We start from the raw sequence: 18746 nt of genomic DNA, 5'->3' as shown, positions 1-18746 counted from the left end.
TTATTACTAAATATTTATGTTAAAATATTATCCTTTTGTTTTGTTATAAAAGAAACATTGATCTATACACATACTGTCCAGTACGGTTAGTTAGACCACACGGAGACGTAATTGATTGTCTCAATAAATGACTGATGTGATAAATCAGCTTCAACTGTATAATAGAATTTGTATCGGTAATATGGGATTCGGTTTGAACAAGAGACTGGTCCGATTACACGGTGATCAAGTTAATAAGATTCGACTATTAATTGCTACGAGAACATTAATAAAGGAGCATAATGGGTTGTAAGGTACAAGAATCCATAATTTGTGACATGTCAGACAGTAGTTATAGTATAAATGTTTCCTATGATTAAATTTTTTTTTAATTTTTTTTTTTCAATACTAAACTTTACTGAAACTTAAACAAAGTTGTTAATTTTTTAAACAAAATAAATATAACTTTTCCTGACAGTAGTGACAGTGTAGATTCTAATGCAAAAATGTACAAATGCAAGTTTAATAATATACTATACAACTCAATGCAAGACATGTTCTCATTCCTTAACGGATTGTACTCTCTCTTTCATCGGCCATTACCTCCCTTTTATTTCCTCCGTAATGGCCTTTCTCGGGGTAACATCCTAATTTATTCAGCCAATACGAACGTACACACACACACTGTCTCTCTTTCTCTTTCTCTCTCTTTCTCTTTCTCTCTTCGTTACAATTAAGCATCTTGTTTTCATCAATAAAACATTTTAAACGAACAGAATACTAAAAAAAAAAAAAAAAAAAAAAAAAAAAAAAAAAAAAAAAAAAAAAAACGTATATAAGGGGAAGAACTCCACATTTGCAACCTTATCTCTCGAAACTGTAATATTTATTTTCCCTTTTCTATAACAAACTAAATTAATTAAATACTACTATTTCATGAACTTATTGGTTAATGTTTGGATTGATTCATGCTTCGTTAGAACAACTGGATCCCAGAATGGGAAGTAGGAGAAATAACGTGTTCAAAATTTGTACCAGACAGACAGACAGACAGGCAAAATGAATAGATACAAGCGTTGTAAAAATGATTTCATGTATAGCTCATCAGCACTCTCTAAAGCGCTCCCAGTGTCCGTTCCTTTTTAAAAAAAAAAACACAAATACAGTAAGGAGGTAGATGACTGAATGATTTCAACCTGATTGTAGACATTTTACGAGATCATGATTGTCCAAATTAAATCACGAATTAACAAAGAAAATTCCCCCCCCCCCGGTCTCCGTCGCCAATTTAAACTCGGGCTCCTTTTAATTAGATATCCCAGCGGCACCCATCGACATATCCCACTTAGATAGGGCTACAAAGAAAGATGTAACTATTTACTGTGGAAATGTTTCAAATACGTCTGTGAGGTTTCAGAACTCCCTGTAAAATTCGCCAGTTAAATGTGAAGTCTATGAATCGTTTGTTAGAACTATATCGGTAGAGACAGGAAGTGACGGAGAGAAGAGGATTATACAAATCTCTTGTCTTTGTATGTTGACATCATTCTCTTATAACACTGTTTACATGTGTAGCACTGACTGCCTATGTAGCTATCTGACTGTCTATGTAGCACTGACTGCCTATGTAGCTATCTGACTGTCTATGTAGCACTGACTGCTTATGTAGCTCTCTGACTGTCAATGTAGCTCTGCCTCTGACGGCCTATCTAGCTCTTATGGTAGGTGGAAAATGCAAAACAAAGAGTTGAAAAAAAAATTGTTTAAGTTTCAAAATCATGTGTAAGTATTATAAGTCTGTAAGTTGTTGTATTTTTAAATCTCAGTTTATACAGTTTATAAATAGGTAATGCTGTCACCTGTGGGGTATATACGTGACCTGTAAGGCTTATGTCACCTGTGGGGTATATACGTGACCAGTAAGGCTTATGTCACCTGTGGGGTATATACGTGACCAGTAAGGCTTATGTCACCTGTGGGGTATATACGTGACCAGTAAGGCTTATGTCACCTGTGGGGTATATACGTGACCAGTAAGGCTTATGTCACCTGTGGGGTATATACGTGACCAGTAAGGCTTATGTCACCTGTGGGGTATATACGTGACCTGTAAGGCTTATGTCACCTGTGGGGTATATACGTGACCAGTAAGGCTTATGTCACCTGTGGGGTATATACGTGACCAGTAAGGCTTATGTCACCTGTGGGGTATATACGTGACCAGTAAGGCTTATGTCACCTGTGGGGTATATAAGTGACCTGTAAGGCTTATGTCATCTGTGGGGTATATGTCACATGTAAAGCTTATGCAACGTGCGGGCTATATAAGTGACCTGTTATGCCTATGCCACCAATTTGAAACTGTCAGGTAGAGGCTCTTGAAACTCTATGTCATTAAAAAATGAACCATAGTTCCTTCTTACCGGCCTGATTGAGCAGAGTGTTCTGTCTGGCAGAGGGTCTTACAAGTATCTATATTAACGATGTCATTTCCAGTGAAACAGTCACTTCGGACTCGCGGACTAGAGACGCGGCCGGAGGACGCGCACACCTGGAACCACTACCATTTTCCTATTCTATACCAAGCTAACCGTGGGGGACACGTCGCCTTTCTTGTTGACAATTGTCGTAGGAGCTCGTGCAACCCCGCACTGTGCAATGGGAATACTCTCGCATCCTTTAGGCACACCCACAGAAGTCTCTTTTCGCTGGCCTTTGGGCCAAGCTGTTTCCTCTTACAACCGTTTCAAACCGGACGCCGCCTTGAGGCAGGGTAGCATGCCCGGGTGTTTATGTCACCTGTGGGGTATACAAGTGACCTGTAAGACTTATGTCCTTCGTAAATATCTCTTATAATTCGATATTGCATCATTCATTTCTAAACCCGTTTTTTTGTTCTTTCCCCAATCTATCATTCTCTCTTACTGTTTCATTCAGTCTGTCTCTGTCTCTCTCTCTCTCTCTCTCTATTACACTTACACACTCAGTAAAAACAAAAGTCTAAACATGGTAATTTCTGCGTGTGACATCAGAATGTCATATTACGTCATTGCGCGCATCCTTGTGGTATCTTAAAATGTCATCCGTTGAAATGAAAGAAAGAAATATCAATATTCTCACCACACGCACTTACAAACTCACACACACAGCCTTTCTGTGACACACACACACACACACAAACATACATACACATTCTTTATACACACTCACGTAGGAAAAGGTAAATAAAAAAATATTTGGGACTTTAACGAGACTTTGTTTGGGACTAATTTGCGTAGCGCTGGCTTGCAGGTGGAGTTGTTGAAGACGGTTATAGGAACATGCTAACACTAGTAGGTAATGTTTAGAGAGACAGAATCAGAGAGAGAGAGAGAGAGAGTAGACAAAGACAGAGATAGCGACAGAGTCAAAGAAACTGAGACAGAGAAAGAGAGACACAAAGAATGAGAGAAAGTGACAGAAAAAGAGAGACAGAAAGTCAAAGACCGAGAGAGACCGAGATGCGGAGGGACAACGAGACAGAGACAGTGAGAGAAATTAGACTTAGAGAAAGACAGAGATAAATTATAGAATAGAGAGAGAGAGAGAGATGACCCAAGAAACAGAAGACAATAACAATTGATAATATATTCACAAAGGCACGTCTATGAATCTTACACATTTTGTTCAGCTTATAATTAGGAAAAGAAAAAGATAATATGAATAACAGAGTATTCTCCTCATATTAATGAGATCCCGAAAGAATGAACCAAAGAGAGCGTCAGTTTAAACTCTTATTATATAATCATTTTTGCAAAGTATCACTTTATAATTTTTGGACATGTCAATTTCTAAACTACTTCTGTAATTATTTGTATAACCTCTTGACTTGCGATGTTTTTAGCCCTTTAACTCTTTAGCTGCAGTAACGAAGAGATTAGAAACAGGATCACATCTGCAATTGGGGCCCCACGATGACCTGCTGACTTCTGTCAAATTACGTAAACTAAAACTTTAGGTACATATCACAAGGTTCTCAGGGCTCGCATGGACCTTCCTACAGGGAACAGTACCAGGAAAAAGAAGAAGTGGCAGACAGAGAAAGCGATGGATGGACAGCATAAACGAATTGACGGGCCTGACATTGAAAGAGATTCAATCCATGGTGTTAGGACACGATTAGGAATTAATTATTTGTTTCGGAAATAGTGGAAGATTTGACTTAGAGACCGTGACGTGACTAATAAAAACAAAAATAGGTTTTAGAGATAGAACGAAATATCGGCCGACGTAAACAGACTTCTTCCAGGACAACGTATCGATAGGTGGCATTGTATGAACGTCTAGAGTTAGCTGACATTCGATGGTTCCCTTCATTGCTATTGAACTTGTTCGGACATTAAGAAACAGCGTCGACTAACTTGTATTTATAGTTTGGCCTTTCGCTGGTGTTATTGGATAACGTATTATATTGAGTGCTACCTCCATTTGGTTTATTTGCATTAGACATCGCGGAAGCGCCTAACAATGGCAAAAGACATAGAGGAATGGAGAAATACGATCATTTGTGGTGCCCAAACGGTTCAACAGACTAGGGGGTAGATGAGGGTGAAGGTGAACAGTGGTAAAATTTTGGATCACAATTACAGAAATAGGGTTAAGATACTTCCGTATTAAGCGACTGGCATTTACTAAAAAATAAATTATATACAAAGGTATCCCCTTATGCTAACAGAATCAATATGTTTTTAGTTTTAATTTGTTAAAAGCACAGACACAGTGTTCTCGGTATATTTATATCTTTGATTGTGTCAAACACTTTCTATTTCCAAAATCCTTTACTAACGCACATACATTTTTCTATATATCAAATGGATATAACACGGGGCGGACGAGGCCCGAGTTACCAAATCAGGGGACCCAACAATTTTCGTGCCATATGTTTATTTATACATTTATTTCTGGCTATCTTCATAATATGCGATGTTTAATAACTCAACGCATGCATTTGTTGTTTGACCGTAACGCATTGTATTTGTACGTGACGCAGTGGCGTAACTAAGGGGGGGGGGGGGGATGGGGGGGGAGAATTTTAAAATCCCCCCGGGCCCCCACCTAGGGGGGGCCCCCAAATGGGTGTCCGAAACTTATTTGTAAATACATAAATTAATATATTTGATTGACAAATAGTGTCAACGGGTGTCTTTTTTTAATCAACATTTATGGATTAAATTTATCACAAAGACTAAACCTAGATATTTTAGAAATATTTTTGCCGCACAGATCAGTTTTTAAAGTTCCTTTGTGTTTTTCATTTCAAACTTTGTTGCCACGAATAAAACTGCATGATATACAGCGAATTCCAGGTATCTTGTTACCTTTACTAATAATAGATCTAAATGGCGAGTATTTTATGGCTACGCTAATTAACCTTGAAGCAAAATTTACAGAATCAAGTATAACTAAAAGTTAATCTTAACAATGCTAAAATTGTCCATTATTCGGGTTTGGCGTCTATAATTTCAGAATTAAACTTCACACTCGAGTTATTACCCCTTTATTCATCTTTCCTCAATCCAATGGAAACTCTCTCTTTTTATTTACATCTAATGATCTAATCCTTTTGCTTTCGCACAAAACATAAACAAAAAATAATGACGTAATATCATATAATATTAATACATCCTTCCTATTGAAGTTATTATCACACCCTTCCTTTTAAAGTTCTTAATAGTGATATCTACTAGCAGGGCCGGCCCTAGCATTTGCGGGGCCCTATGCGAAACGGATCGCGCGGGGCCTAGTCTGGGTAGGGATAAGCATAATGTCAAAATTATTATTTTTTGAATTAGAAAATAGGCCTACTTTCGTCTTTGCAATAAATTTTTATCAAATGAAAGCTCGCAGCCTCGCAATGCCACTTTTTAATTATTGGCACCCCAAAACGTCAATTTCGTCTATTCTTCAGGAGATTTGAATAAATTCAAAAAAAGTTCAGGACTTTATCGTATATTTTGCCTTTTCATGAGATTTCCTGGAGGCCCTGAAAAATCAGGAGGTCGCGAAAACCCTGTTATTTTATATACGTTATAATTGTTTAATTTAATAATGTACACTTGGAATTAGCGCGGGGCCTATGAAAGCGCGGCGCCCTCTGCGACCGGCACTGTCTACTAGGAACTTTAACAATTCGTCCACTTCTGGTTGTCTTGACTGAACAAGTTCTCTAGACGTTTGTCTATAACTGTCTGTTTCGTTTGTAGCAACAGTTTGCAGTTCATTGACTTCATTGGTATCATAGTACCCAGAGATGTCTTCATCGAAACTCTTATTTAAAAAGCGTTGATTTCTTCTGTATGTTATTCCAGTGTTTGTCTTTATGATGTAAGATCTGGGTGCTGAATTTTTTTTTATGACAACTGCTTTCTGCCATGTTTGACCTAGACGAACTCTCCGACAGAATAATCTTTAGGTAGTCTTGCTTTTGCATCGTATTTCACTTAGCTTTTCATCTGTCGTTCGTTGAGTAATGTCTCTGCATTTTCAGCTACCAATGGTTTCAGAAGTTTGTGATCAGTTGGAATGATTCCCTGAGTCTTCTACTCGTCAGCAGTTGTGATGGTGAATACGGCAGTCCACTTATCGGAGTATTTCTATACTCGATCATAATGAGATATGGATCTTTCCCACTTTTGTATACTCTGAATCCTTTTGCTTTCGCACAAAACGTAACAACCAACAATGACGTAATGCCATATAATATTAGCACAGAAAATGCAGTGGAAAATTACGATTTTTTTGCCTATCTTGAATTCTGGTCAAAGCTCCTGTGCCCAATTAATATAGTTCGGAAGAAACTACAAAAGTCTGGACTGCATATACGGGAATCTGCTAAAGAAATTAGTACCTTTTCATGCTTTCTGGAAAATGATGAGAAACTGACAAAAACCCAATCCATCGAAAAATCAAAAGAAGGTAGTGAATACTATAGATTCCCTGTAATCAAAACAACCATATGAAAGAAAAGACTTGATGGGAAGTTGAGTTCTAATGTAGGACTGTCAATACAACTGCAATTCAAACGTGTTGCGACAGAAGTGCTGGACAGATTTCATATGGAGATGAAGGGCAGATTCCAAAGCCTGGAAAGAAAATGGATATCCGAAACCTTTGGGTTTCTTCTTGAACCAAGACACCTGTTAGAAGACACGCTTGTGACAAACTGTGCTACTTTTCCTGTTTGTATGATGAAATAAATGGAAAATCGCTTTTTCAATTATGTCATTGATGCACGAGCACTTTTCATCAACAAACAGTAAAACAATCACCAATAGACATATTGAGGAAACAGGCTTCATATGGGAATTACGTGTGCTCAGACTTTGCAACCTCCTCCGAATACCGCTAACTCAGGCCACTTCCATTACGTCATGTGAGAGATCATTCTCAAAGCTCAAGCTCATCAAAAAGTATCTCAGGAGAACAATGACGCAAGAAAGGCTTATCATGGTTTTAATGTCAGTGAAGTCACAAATACTAGAAAGTATCGATGTAGTTGATGTTATAGATGTCTTTGCTGCACAGAATGCAGGACGTGAAGCGATATCAATTTAGATTTGTCACTTGTGCATTATTTAACTAATAAACAACGGTATTATTCATTACAAGAGTCTTGATGATTACTTTTTGTTAAGTTTACTGATATACTAAACCAATTTGATTTGAGGCTTATATATTTTTGCGTACATTATCTCATGTCATATGTCGAATGTCAAAATGCAAGGGGCCCCCAAAGAGGTCAATCCCCCCGGGCCCCCAAATCCCTAGTTACGCCCCTGACGTGACGGCAAGCCGGTGACGATGTGAAAGGTAACGCGAGGGATAATCACGAAGCCCTAAAGGCCCTTTTAATAATAGAGTTATATAACGTTTTTTACAGTATACTAAGGCCTAACTGCCTTTCTAAGTTGATATAGGGGCGAAAGACTAATCGAACCATTTAGTAGCTGGTTCCCTCCGAACTTCCCTCAGGATGGCTGGCGCTCGATCGCAGTTTTATCCGGTAAAGCGAATGATTAGAGGCCTTGGGGACGAAACGACCTCAACCTATTCTCAAACTTTAAATGGGTAAGAAGTCCGGCTCGCTTGATTGGAGCCGGGCCCTATATAGCGGAATAGTTGTCCATTGCGTGCAGGCCCAAACGTATCCCATTTAAAGAAGAAAACATTGACATAGCCTTAGTGAACGATTTAGGAATATTTAAAATCTATATTTACTGAGATTTATTTAGATGAAAAAAATGTTACTTATTCATTTTTTTCTTTGCTGTTTTTTCATGTTTGAAAAAAAAAAAAAATTGAACACCACCCACTGTTTGAGAGGGGGAGGAAAGAATCAGAAGAGTTCAATTAAACTTCTTATTAAAATCATAACTAAGTACTTCTTACCTTTATGGAGTAAATATTACAATGTCCAATCAGAATTGAGTTTACACAGGAAACGTCTTAAGCAGACGTCACATTAGGTTGTTCTTTTTTTTTTCTTTTAAAGTTTACGGATGTTAGTGTGTCTCTTTGTGTGCTTGTGTGTGTGTTAAAAAGAGTGAACAACAAGAAATGCAGATGTCCAATTAATTTCCTTTGAAAACATCGCAATCGTCTGCTGATCACAAACAAACAATTGAGATGGAGAGATATCTCTACGCGGGAAACACTTGACGGGAGAGCGCGAGACGACAGTGTGAAGATCTTCCGCTGCACGAGAAGTGCTGCCTCGCGCTGGGACCTTCCCTGCAGACGACACGTTCCTACAGACGGTACTTTTTTTTTTTTTGAAACGCTCAGTGCCGTCTGTACGAGGCGGAGCGATACAAAGTATCGATGTTGAGATAGGAAGGTGAGAAGTAGGTGGTGGAGAAAGGAAGGTGGCGCATGCGCGTGTGTGCATGAAGTCTCCCAAGGGAAGTAAATTAGCGCGAGGGTCTCTAGTAATGTTTTGGCGGGTAGAAAAACAACAGGTTTCAAAGGTGCTCTTCAATTTAAACATGAACACTACTTTTAATATATATACTTACATACCTTACTTTACCTTACTTACCTATCCCTTAGTCTGTTGGACCGTTGGGGCACCAAGCAAGATTTGTCGACCGTCTTTCTCCATTATATATATAGATAAGAGAATTTCTCCTTTATACATCTTAAAGCGTGATTATTTCTCTTAATAACTATTAAATGTTACATTTAAGGATAAATGAAACAACATTTTTTCCCCGCACCATTCTCCCTTCAATCCCCGCACCCACCCACAAGGCACTAGAGAAAAAAAGCAAATACATAAATCTACTAGACTTTATAATATTCTAATGACACTAGTTGGGGATTCTTTTCCCAAAGATGTACGTCAACTGTTACATTTCTAGGAAAATAGTTAGAGCCGTTTTCGAGTTCCTCATCCATGTTTTACCCAAGAATGTGCAACCTAGTAGAGGAATTGTAAAAATGTGCATGTTTAAACAGAAGAAAATATTTCTCAAATAGTATAAAATATTTTTCTTGATTTACAATAAGCTTTTGCATTGGAACAAAGGAAGAAGAATTAAATATATTGCTTTTATATTTGACTGCATGTCCTGGTATTTAAAATGACATGTCCTCATAATTATCTAGTAAATTCTTCATGTGTTTAAAAAGTAGGTTCTACAATATGTGGAACCTAGACACTTGACGGATATTTCGAGTTTCCTAGAAATTCGATAGTTTATGTATACCTTTGGAGAAAAAAAATAAAACAACATTTAATAGGCCTCACAGTGAAAACTCTAGTTTGACCGTTATAATTGTTCAAAATATAATTTGAATACGCTTTCAGTGTGTATTCCAGCAGTCGACTCCGATTATTATTTGTATTCACTGGCTAATTCAGGTAAAGAGTGGAATAAATAGATAGACGCCCTGAACATTTTGCGTCCTATGGAGAAATAAGCTAGACTGTAATAGAAGAACTGACTTGTGCATGCTCAAAAGGAAAGACTCATTGGAATAATGAAGCATTATGGCTTGAGAGGCTCCAATCCTCTCTTCTAAGAGAGTTGGAACAAAACCCTGCTGCTTTGGTTTGGCTTACAGCCTTGCACCTTCTTCAGTCCATCGACCTGTCTGGCACTTATTTTCTATGGAAAAGCCTCCCACTAGCCCATTTCTGTAGAAACCTTGCACGCCAATCCCGAAGCCCAAAGCCAACTTGCTTCTTGTATCGGATCATGGGAATCAATGGCGAAAGGCAGTATTTCTTGGCATTAAAATTTATAACATTTATAGTCTATAAATAATTGCAAGTAAAAAAAAAGGAATGTACCCTTTTTCAAACCTTGCGATCTATGGGGCAGATAATGTAAAGGTCATTTGTTTCTTTGGCATCCGGTTAACGAGGATGCCATGTGGCCAGCACATCGACCAACCTTAATTTTTGTCAATGAAGCCATAAGAGCTGGTTGGATTCAAGGTCAGGATTCGAACGCGGAACCTTCGGTTAAGAAGCCAAGCGCTTTGCCATTTTACACCAACGCCTCCAAAAAAAGAGGTAGGTACCTTTATGGGCAGACAATATGTAAGTAATCATGGTACTCTGGACAACGGTTATGGAGCAATCACATTACTAATCTATAAATGATGCTCTTTTAGGGAGATAAATGTTCATATACTTCTAGATCTGGATATGTTTCCATCGTCAAATGTATATATGAACTCACTCCGTTTGTCTGTCTGGGTATACATTTAGTGTGCGTTAGTTACCCCACTTTCCATTTCCGGGTCCAGCTGAAATTGTGCACAATTATTTAGAGTTGATGTCAATAAATGAATCAATGTAGAGCATCAGATATTAGGCTAACTTGGAGTCCTGGTGATTGTTTGGAATCTATCTATCTATCTATCTATCTATCTATCTATCTATCTATCTATCTATCTATCTATCTATCTATCTATCTATCTATCTATCTCTCTGTCTATCTATCTATCTATCTATCTATCTATCTATCTATCTATCTCTCTGTCTCTTCCATTTCACGATTCTCTCCCCCCCCCTTGGGATTTGTCTCCCCTTTTGCCAGGAAATGAAATTACTAGTTTGAGACCAATGGCTCCGCCCACTTTATAGACCTTCAGAATGTGTCAACAGCTCCACGCCCCAATAACTTTCTGGACACTGTCCTCATGCTCACACACACACACACACACACACACTAAGCAACGACACATAAGGAAACATGTACATCAACATTGAAGTGTATCAGACGAAACAAAAACCTTGTTTGTGGTTTTGACGATGAGTTTCTGAACTCTGTCAATTCTGAATTTAAAGTCACTGTTAAATGTTTATTATTTTATTATTACTATTCATTCGTATTTCCATGCCGCAGTTAAACATATATCACATTGTGAAATACTAACAAATACATGCCAAATAATTATCTAAATTGCTCTTCTAACATATAGTACATTACAGTGGCGTAGCTAGAAATTTGCCAGCCTTTAGGGGCCCGGGGGGGGGAAGCTTGACCTCTTTGGGGGGAGGGTCTCTGAATTTTACGCAATATTTAATATCTAATGTAAAAAACTATTTCAAACACTCATTTGGGAGCCCGGGGGGTTTTCAAATTCTTCTCCCTCTCCCCCCTTAGCTACGCCACTGTTACATCAATTTCTTGCCAAAAGGTTAATAAGTATTTTTATTTATTATGGATCATATAGTACGTTTCTAATTCTGATAATGATACTTTGACATTTTGTCACTTGAGACAATCAAAAGAAGACCAAAGCTTGAATTTTCCTTGCCCAGGGGTGAAATTTTGTAAGGACCGCTTCTGAGTTTGTGTAATAACACAATCTATTTTTGTTGTCTTGTTTTTCATAATGCTTACGTACTGAGCTAGACAAAAACAAGGACAGATGAAATGCGCAAACTATATTGCTCCAAATTAGTAAAGTAAACACAATCTTAAATGTCTTATTAAATGAAATGATGGTCAACTTTATCAGTTTTTTTTTTAAAGCCCTTGAGGATGGAACATGTTTCCAGACTGACAAAATAATTGAGGCATTTCTAAAATTGTAGAAAGAAAATCTTTGAATAGAACAGTTAGTAATCACATGGGACTAAGATGATTAGATCAAGGTTTAGATCATGTCATGGTTAGATCACTTTTTAGTAGGGATGCACCGGATAGTACTTTTTGATATCCGGCAAGAGCCAGATATGACCGGATAGTAAAATTAGATATTCGGCCAGAGCCGGATACCTAGATGACTCAAACAGCTCGTTTTACTGAAGTTTTTGCAAATCTTCTAAATAACATACCTATATTCATATTATTTTTTAAAATTTACTTTCTTGCTTTAAACTTTATTATTGATTGATAAATTGAAATTAACAGCATTTTTTAACAAATGTGCTTATCATAAACTAATCTTTGTAGCATGAGATGATGTGTGTATGTATGAGGCCACCAATTGTACAGTAGTATGTGGGATAACTCATGTAGAATATATAAACTTATATGTAACTAATGTAAATCTTTCAAAGGTAAAGTTCAATCTTGGTTGTATAGTGTAAAAATCTCTCTTAAGTACAATCTAGGTTGTATAGTGGGTACATGTTTGTGTTCATGTATTTGACATCATCAACTTGTCTTTAGGCTCGTGTTTTAAAGGCCACAAACCGCTTCTGGTTTGTACCTAATACAGATAATGGCTAAGTAATTATCTTAAGTAATACCCTAAATAACGAGGAGTTACTTGGCACTCTTAAATTATTATTAAGGAATGTTGTTACTCAATCAAGACACACATAACACAAGAGTAAGATTTAAAGTTAACACGTTAGAAAAATTAATTTAACAGTAATATTTATTTACAAAATAATACATAATGCTAATTTAATATAATAATATAATAATGCAAAGCTGCTTCGGTCAAATGACTCATTCAACTGATGGGCAGTTAAACCAGAATATGATTCGGTGGTATTATCAGCTGTCCAAGTGTCTGTTGAGAAAGCGATGCTTTTAGCATCAGATAGCATTTCACGAAGCTTTGAGGAAATATTGTCGTAGATATCTGGAATAACTCGTTCAGTACAATATTTGCGACTAGGCACAGTGTATCTTTTCTCCGGGACTTTTAAAGGTCCAATAAATCCAGTTTTTAGTAGGGATAAGTACAGAGTAGACGAAACACACAGAACTGAAAAGAACTTTCTTTTCATTGTATACATCAGATCTATATTTAGCTTGCAAGGAAGATGATAAAAATAAATAAATCTATATCCATATCTATATCCATATCTATATTGATATCTATATCTATATCCAGTGCCCTTTTTGTGACGGTACGCACCTGTACGCGTACGAGCACCTTTTTAAATGTGGGAAAAAAAATATTTTTCTTGTATTTTAACGTTTATTATTAATTTATTAGTAATTAAAAGTTAGGCAATCCATCACTGAGTACAGCCACCTATTTTTTGTTTTTACAAAAAAGCACTGTCTATATCTATAACTATATCTATATTCATATCTATTTCCATATCTATATCTATACCTATTATTACCTATATATCTATATCCAAACCTAAAACTAAATCTGAATCTAAATCTATATCTAAAACTATATTTATATCTATATCTTTATCTATTTATCTATCTAACTGTATACCCCTTGGACATACACAACGGTCTCGGCTATATTCCTAGAAAAATTTTATCAAGATTGGTCAAACGGTTTTAAATTCTAAGCATGACATACATACATACATTGATTAAAAAAGAGATTGATAATAGATTTATAAATAAATACACCAAAAGAGAGATGATTGCTTAGATAAATAGATAGAAAAAAAAAAAAAAAAAAAAAAAAAAAAAAAAAAAAAAAGTTGGACAACAATAACAACAACAACAACATAGAAATACAGCAGCTATCATGATAGAAAGAGTGAAAAGAAAGAAACAGAGAGATAGAGAGAGAGATAGAGAGAGAGAGAAATGAGAGCGCGAGAGACATTGTTTATTTTAAAAAGTAAATGAAACACATACGTCGTTTGAAATCTATCCATCGATCGATAAACTTGAATATAATAAACTTCTTTCCTAGGTTCATAAATCATTTGTTGTTTTGAGCACAAGATCTCATCTAAAAATGGCTGATTCAACGCTCAGGTTTAGAATGCAATAGATTGCGAACATGTTCTCTCTAAGTAGCATGTACTTTACTAGTGTAGAACAAAGGTGGTGCAACGGTCCTAACCGCTGGTTCTACAATGGACTCCCACACTGTACAAATACAAAAACAAAATTTAACAAAATACTCTGAAAGACACAAAGATAAAGGCATATTCCTCGTCCCATATGCTAGGACAAATTTGTACAAATACTCCTTCTTCCCTAGTGCTATTAGAGCATGGAATGGGTTGCCTGAGCTGCCAGGAAAACCAGTGACTTGGCTGAATTTAAGTCATTGGTTAATATGCATGACTAAATGCATGACGCGTAGGACGTAATCATCTTCTTTTTTTTTGAAGTAATGTCTGTATTATATAAGATAAGATAGAGTTCTGCAATGATTGAGTTGCTATTCATGTTTCGCAATTTTTCCCTAAAAATAATGTCCTAGTCCTGTGCGAGGCCCCCTTCAATCGGAGGCCCTAGGTGGCTGCCTAATTTGCCTATACCTAAACCCGGCCCTGGCATTGTTTTACAAGTTTCGAATATCCCTTCAGATTCGAAGAATATTACATCCTAGTCCAAACCTCCCTCAAGAGGCGAGGGGAGGCGGCGGCAGGATTCTAAACCTGGACCATCGAGGTGATAGTCCAAAAGGCAGACCACACGACCAGAAAGCCCCCCCCCCTTCCCAAGCCAAGCATAACAGCTTCACCTGATTATCAAATTTTTACATTGTCAATAGCATGGACATTGTTTGTTTCACCACCTAATAAATAATGTGGTTGTGCCTCGTGAAGGAATAAGATAAGCCTGATTTCTTGGAGAATTCAAATCAAGTTTCTGATAACTTATCCTACAAAAATTTCATGCCAAAATTATTGGACAGTGTCTTTGATGTATTTTGTTATTAAATTCTTGAGCTTCAAACAATTTTCTCCTCTTTTTTACCCCCCGAAAATGCAATTTCGAATTACTCTGTTTGTCTGTGTGCGTGTGTGTGTGCGTGCGTGTGTGCGTGTGTGTGTGTGTGTGTATGTGTGTGTGTGTGTGTGTGAGTGAGTGCCACAAAAGAGATTGTGTTCACGCAAATTTTGTTCGTGTGCGAGTATAAGGGAGTATGTGTGTGTGTGTGCATTTGCCTTTGACGCGAGCTTTAAGGGAATAGAAGTCATCTCCAAAGACAACAAAAATTATATGAAGGGAGTTAATTATTAGCACAAAAAAATTTCGGTTATTTTTTTGTTTTTGTTTTTAAAGCGTAAAGCAAAAATCTGCAATTTCCTTAAATTAAAATTCAAATTTCGATCTTTAATAAAACATTAACTTATCATCTGGATGACAGTTGGAAATAAATAAATAAAAAAACACCGAATAAAATAATTTTGAAAGCCTCAGCTAGTTTTTTAACAACTCTTACTTTTACTTCACAATTTGTGAATTAATCTGCGTAACAGGATAGTGACCTAACATATAACAATATTTATAGGTTATACGGAATATGGGAGAAACATAGCAAAGAGGCTCAGTCATACAAAGGGTTGATCCCAAAACAAGAAAAATATTTAATAAAAAATAATTTTTATTGTAAAAACAAAGCGTATATAACGACAGAACTTCAAATTTACAGCCACATATCTCAATACTGTAAGATCATTTTCCTTTTTCAATATCAAACCAAATTACCACAAATTAATTAATAAATATTTAGCTTGATTCGTGTTTTTTTTTAAATTAATTAATAATTTGGATCTGATCCGAGAATGGGAAGTGGGAGAAATAATGAGTACAAAATGTGTACAAGAAACACTCAGTAGATTATAATCTTTTAACTCTTTCTCTCCTAACTGACGATACCAAACGTTGATACCACCAGAATGTGTTAAATAATTACGGAAAAAAAAGAGTTAAATACCTGTAATCCAAGTGTACAAGACTATAGCCCTGGAAGTACACTTCTATAAATAAATGTCCCTCTCAAAACCCGATCATTTTTGTTGCTATGTCTCTTGGTTCTCGTTTTTTTTTAGCTCAGGCTGAATCAGTTTTTGCAACGTCAGCTTTTCTTAACATTGTTTTGTCGTAATGCTCGTATACTTTTGGTAACTCTGGCTTGCATTGTCAGCTTTTCTAAGTATGGTCTCACTTATCTCAAGCCTCCGCATTACTTTTCACATACATGTTTAATTAACCATTTCTTTTAAAATATACAATCTACAATTTTCCCTTGGCTCAATTACACTTAAGTTTGAAGTTTCCCCACAGGACGCAGGTTTGACTTGTCCTGACATAAACACCGACACCAACACTTAATTTACCTAGATACCATGAACTGGACTGATGTTGTTGCTGGTCATTACCATTTACAGAAACGGCTACCAGAGTGAATGCGTTATTTATGGTGAGGACATATTAGTTTTAAAAATGTTGTTACTAATAAGGTTTTAAAATAATTCTGACGTTAAAAGAGGAAATTGTTACAAAACATAAAAAGAGAGTTTTAAAATAGATTTGTGCCGTTCTGTTCTGAAGACCATTATATAATAAATGTAGATTTTCAGGCAGACGACAGTCATTATTTCTTGTTGCAGACGACAGACTTCTGGCAGGTTTTTAAACTAGGTCTCTATATCAGGCTTTAAAAAAAAACAAGACTATGAAGAAAGCTCATGTTGTCACACAAACTCAGAGGCGGCCCACGTCGGAGTCGGATCCCTGTCGGATCCGCCTATTCGCAAGGAATATTCAAGACGTGATTTTGTTTTGATTGTCAAAAGTAATAATGTTTCGAAGATTCATTTGGCGTTGTAAAAAATGTGTTTTTTTTCTGTAAAATGTTTTACATGTTTTGGATGTTCTCTTTTATGCACCACAATGGTTTGTGCGCTCTTGTTCCTAGGGTCGCGCTTTGTTGATGTCATTGTCTCTTTGCCTCTGTTGTAGTTGTGCTGATGGCGGATCTTTGGTTGGACTTTTCTTTGGTGTTTTCTTCCACTGTGTTGAGGACGCAGGCTTGGGACTCTTTTATAGTCAGCCTGTTTTGTTTTGGTATGTTACTTGCATCCATAGCATTGTGAATGAGTTTGTGTGGGTTACAAGAGCCCTGATCAAATTTTGGCACCGAGATTGTGTGCTATATATCATTTGCATAATATGTATAACTTGTTGTTGCCCTTGTAAATACTATTAATACTCATGGACTATCCATGTCATAAATCTAATATTCATTCATTACTTAAATTAATTAAAATATTTTTTTTAGGTATGTTTAAAAATACTTGCTTGTTGAATACTTTACTTCCATTTGATTGGCTAATTGTAGACTCAGACGAATTAGGGTTAGCGAATTAATGTTTATTACTTAAATTTTCTTAACGGTATCGGGAAATCCATAGTCCACAGTTGCGGATTTTCACAGTGAAATGTAATCACATTAGTCTCCCCTTTGTTAACAGTTTGATCTTTAAGATCTTGTTGTCGTTCTTGAAGAAAAGAAAGAAAAAAAGAAAAGAAAACAATATGAAGAAATGTGGTGCTGATACTTCAAGTTATTAAAGTTTGTTTGTTTTTAAGCAAAACGTAAGAAGATGAAAAAGGAAGATTGGGAAAGATTTTTAAAAATAAATAAACACATTAAACAACGGTAGGACGCCATATTGAAAAAATGACCGTGAAAAACTAGATAATAAAATTTTCTTTTTGCATCAAGTCAAAGAACTTCGCGATTTGATTATATGGTGCTGAGGAAGGTAAATATTAAACAGTTTTTTTTTTAATTCGCATTATTAATAATTCCATAATTCGAAAACCGTAAACATCAAAATCTTGCTCATTAAGTCTTTACCTCCATTTATGTTAATCTTCAATCGAAATGAGCATTTCATTCTTTAAAATTTGTTTCGTCTAGTAGCTTGACAAAATGTATGACTTTTAAAACTGCGACAGATTCAGGGGGCTTGAGGCAGCTGGAATTGTTGGTCAATACTAGGGCTTACTGGTTTGATTGAAAGGAATAGTTACTTTAGTTAAAGCCTTTTATAAATTTTGTTATGATTAGTAGACGTTTGCTTACAAAACAAAATCTAAAAAAATAAGACTTAATGAACTATTTACTTAAGATCTGGGAGAATGTAGATATTCTATCTGTTTTTTTTTTAAATAGAAATGTTGGATTAGATTAAAATAGTGAGCTTAAAGTAAAATGTAAAAAAAAAAAATACATCCCTTCAATTATAAAGTAAAGTCTATGATCAAAACACATTAAAGTTCAATGTAACAGTACATTTCAAAACAGAATCTACTTCCATTGGAAATACCTGGTTTGAATATTTCTTATTCTGAAATGTACTTTGAGGTACAGCCTATTAACATTTGGACATCAAAATTCTTTCATCCTAAACTACTTTTTATATTATTGGCTGGTTTAGAGTTTAATGGTGCCAAGAAAAACTCTTTCTAGTACTTGTAGATTTAGTATATTTTAGACACATTTTTTATAAGATGATTAAAAATGGAATTCAATAAAATTACTAAGAGAATTTGTGTTTTCACACAAACTCAAGTGACCCCCAGCAA

At 36.1% G+C, this 18746-nt stretch overlaps 1 protein-coding gene across 1 annotated transcript in view; it reads right to left on the bottom strand.

Moving 5' to 3' along the window:
- Window positions 1–8785, bottom strand: part of LOC106056618 (G-protein coupled receptor GRL101-like) — a 239774-nt gene extending 230989 nt beyond the window's left edge. Inside the window, exon 1 of the mRNA XM_056015265.1 lies at window positions 8407–8785. The gene's annotated coding sequence lies outside the window, so the exon portion shown is untranslated. The remainder of the gene's footprint in view (window positions 1–8406) is intronic.
- Window positions 8786–18746: the final 9961 nt, after the last annotated feature.

The sequence above is a fragment of the Biomphalaria glabrata genome, chromosome 17 (assembly GCF_947242115.1).
Source record: "Biomphalaria glabrata chromosome 17, xgBioGlab47.1, whole genome shotgun sequence".
Taxonomy (NCBI): Eukaryota; Metazoa; Mollusca; class Gastropoda; family Planorbidae; genus Biomphalaria; species Biomphalaria glabrata.
The sequence above is the reverse complement of the archived record's forward strand: the minus strand, read 5'-3'. Positions and strand labels throughout refer to the sequence as shown.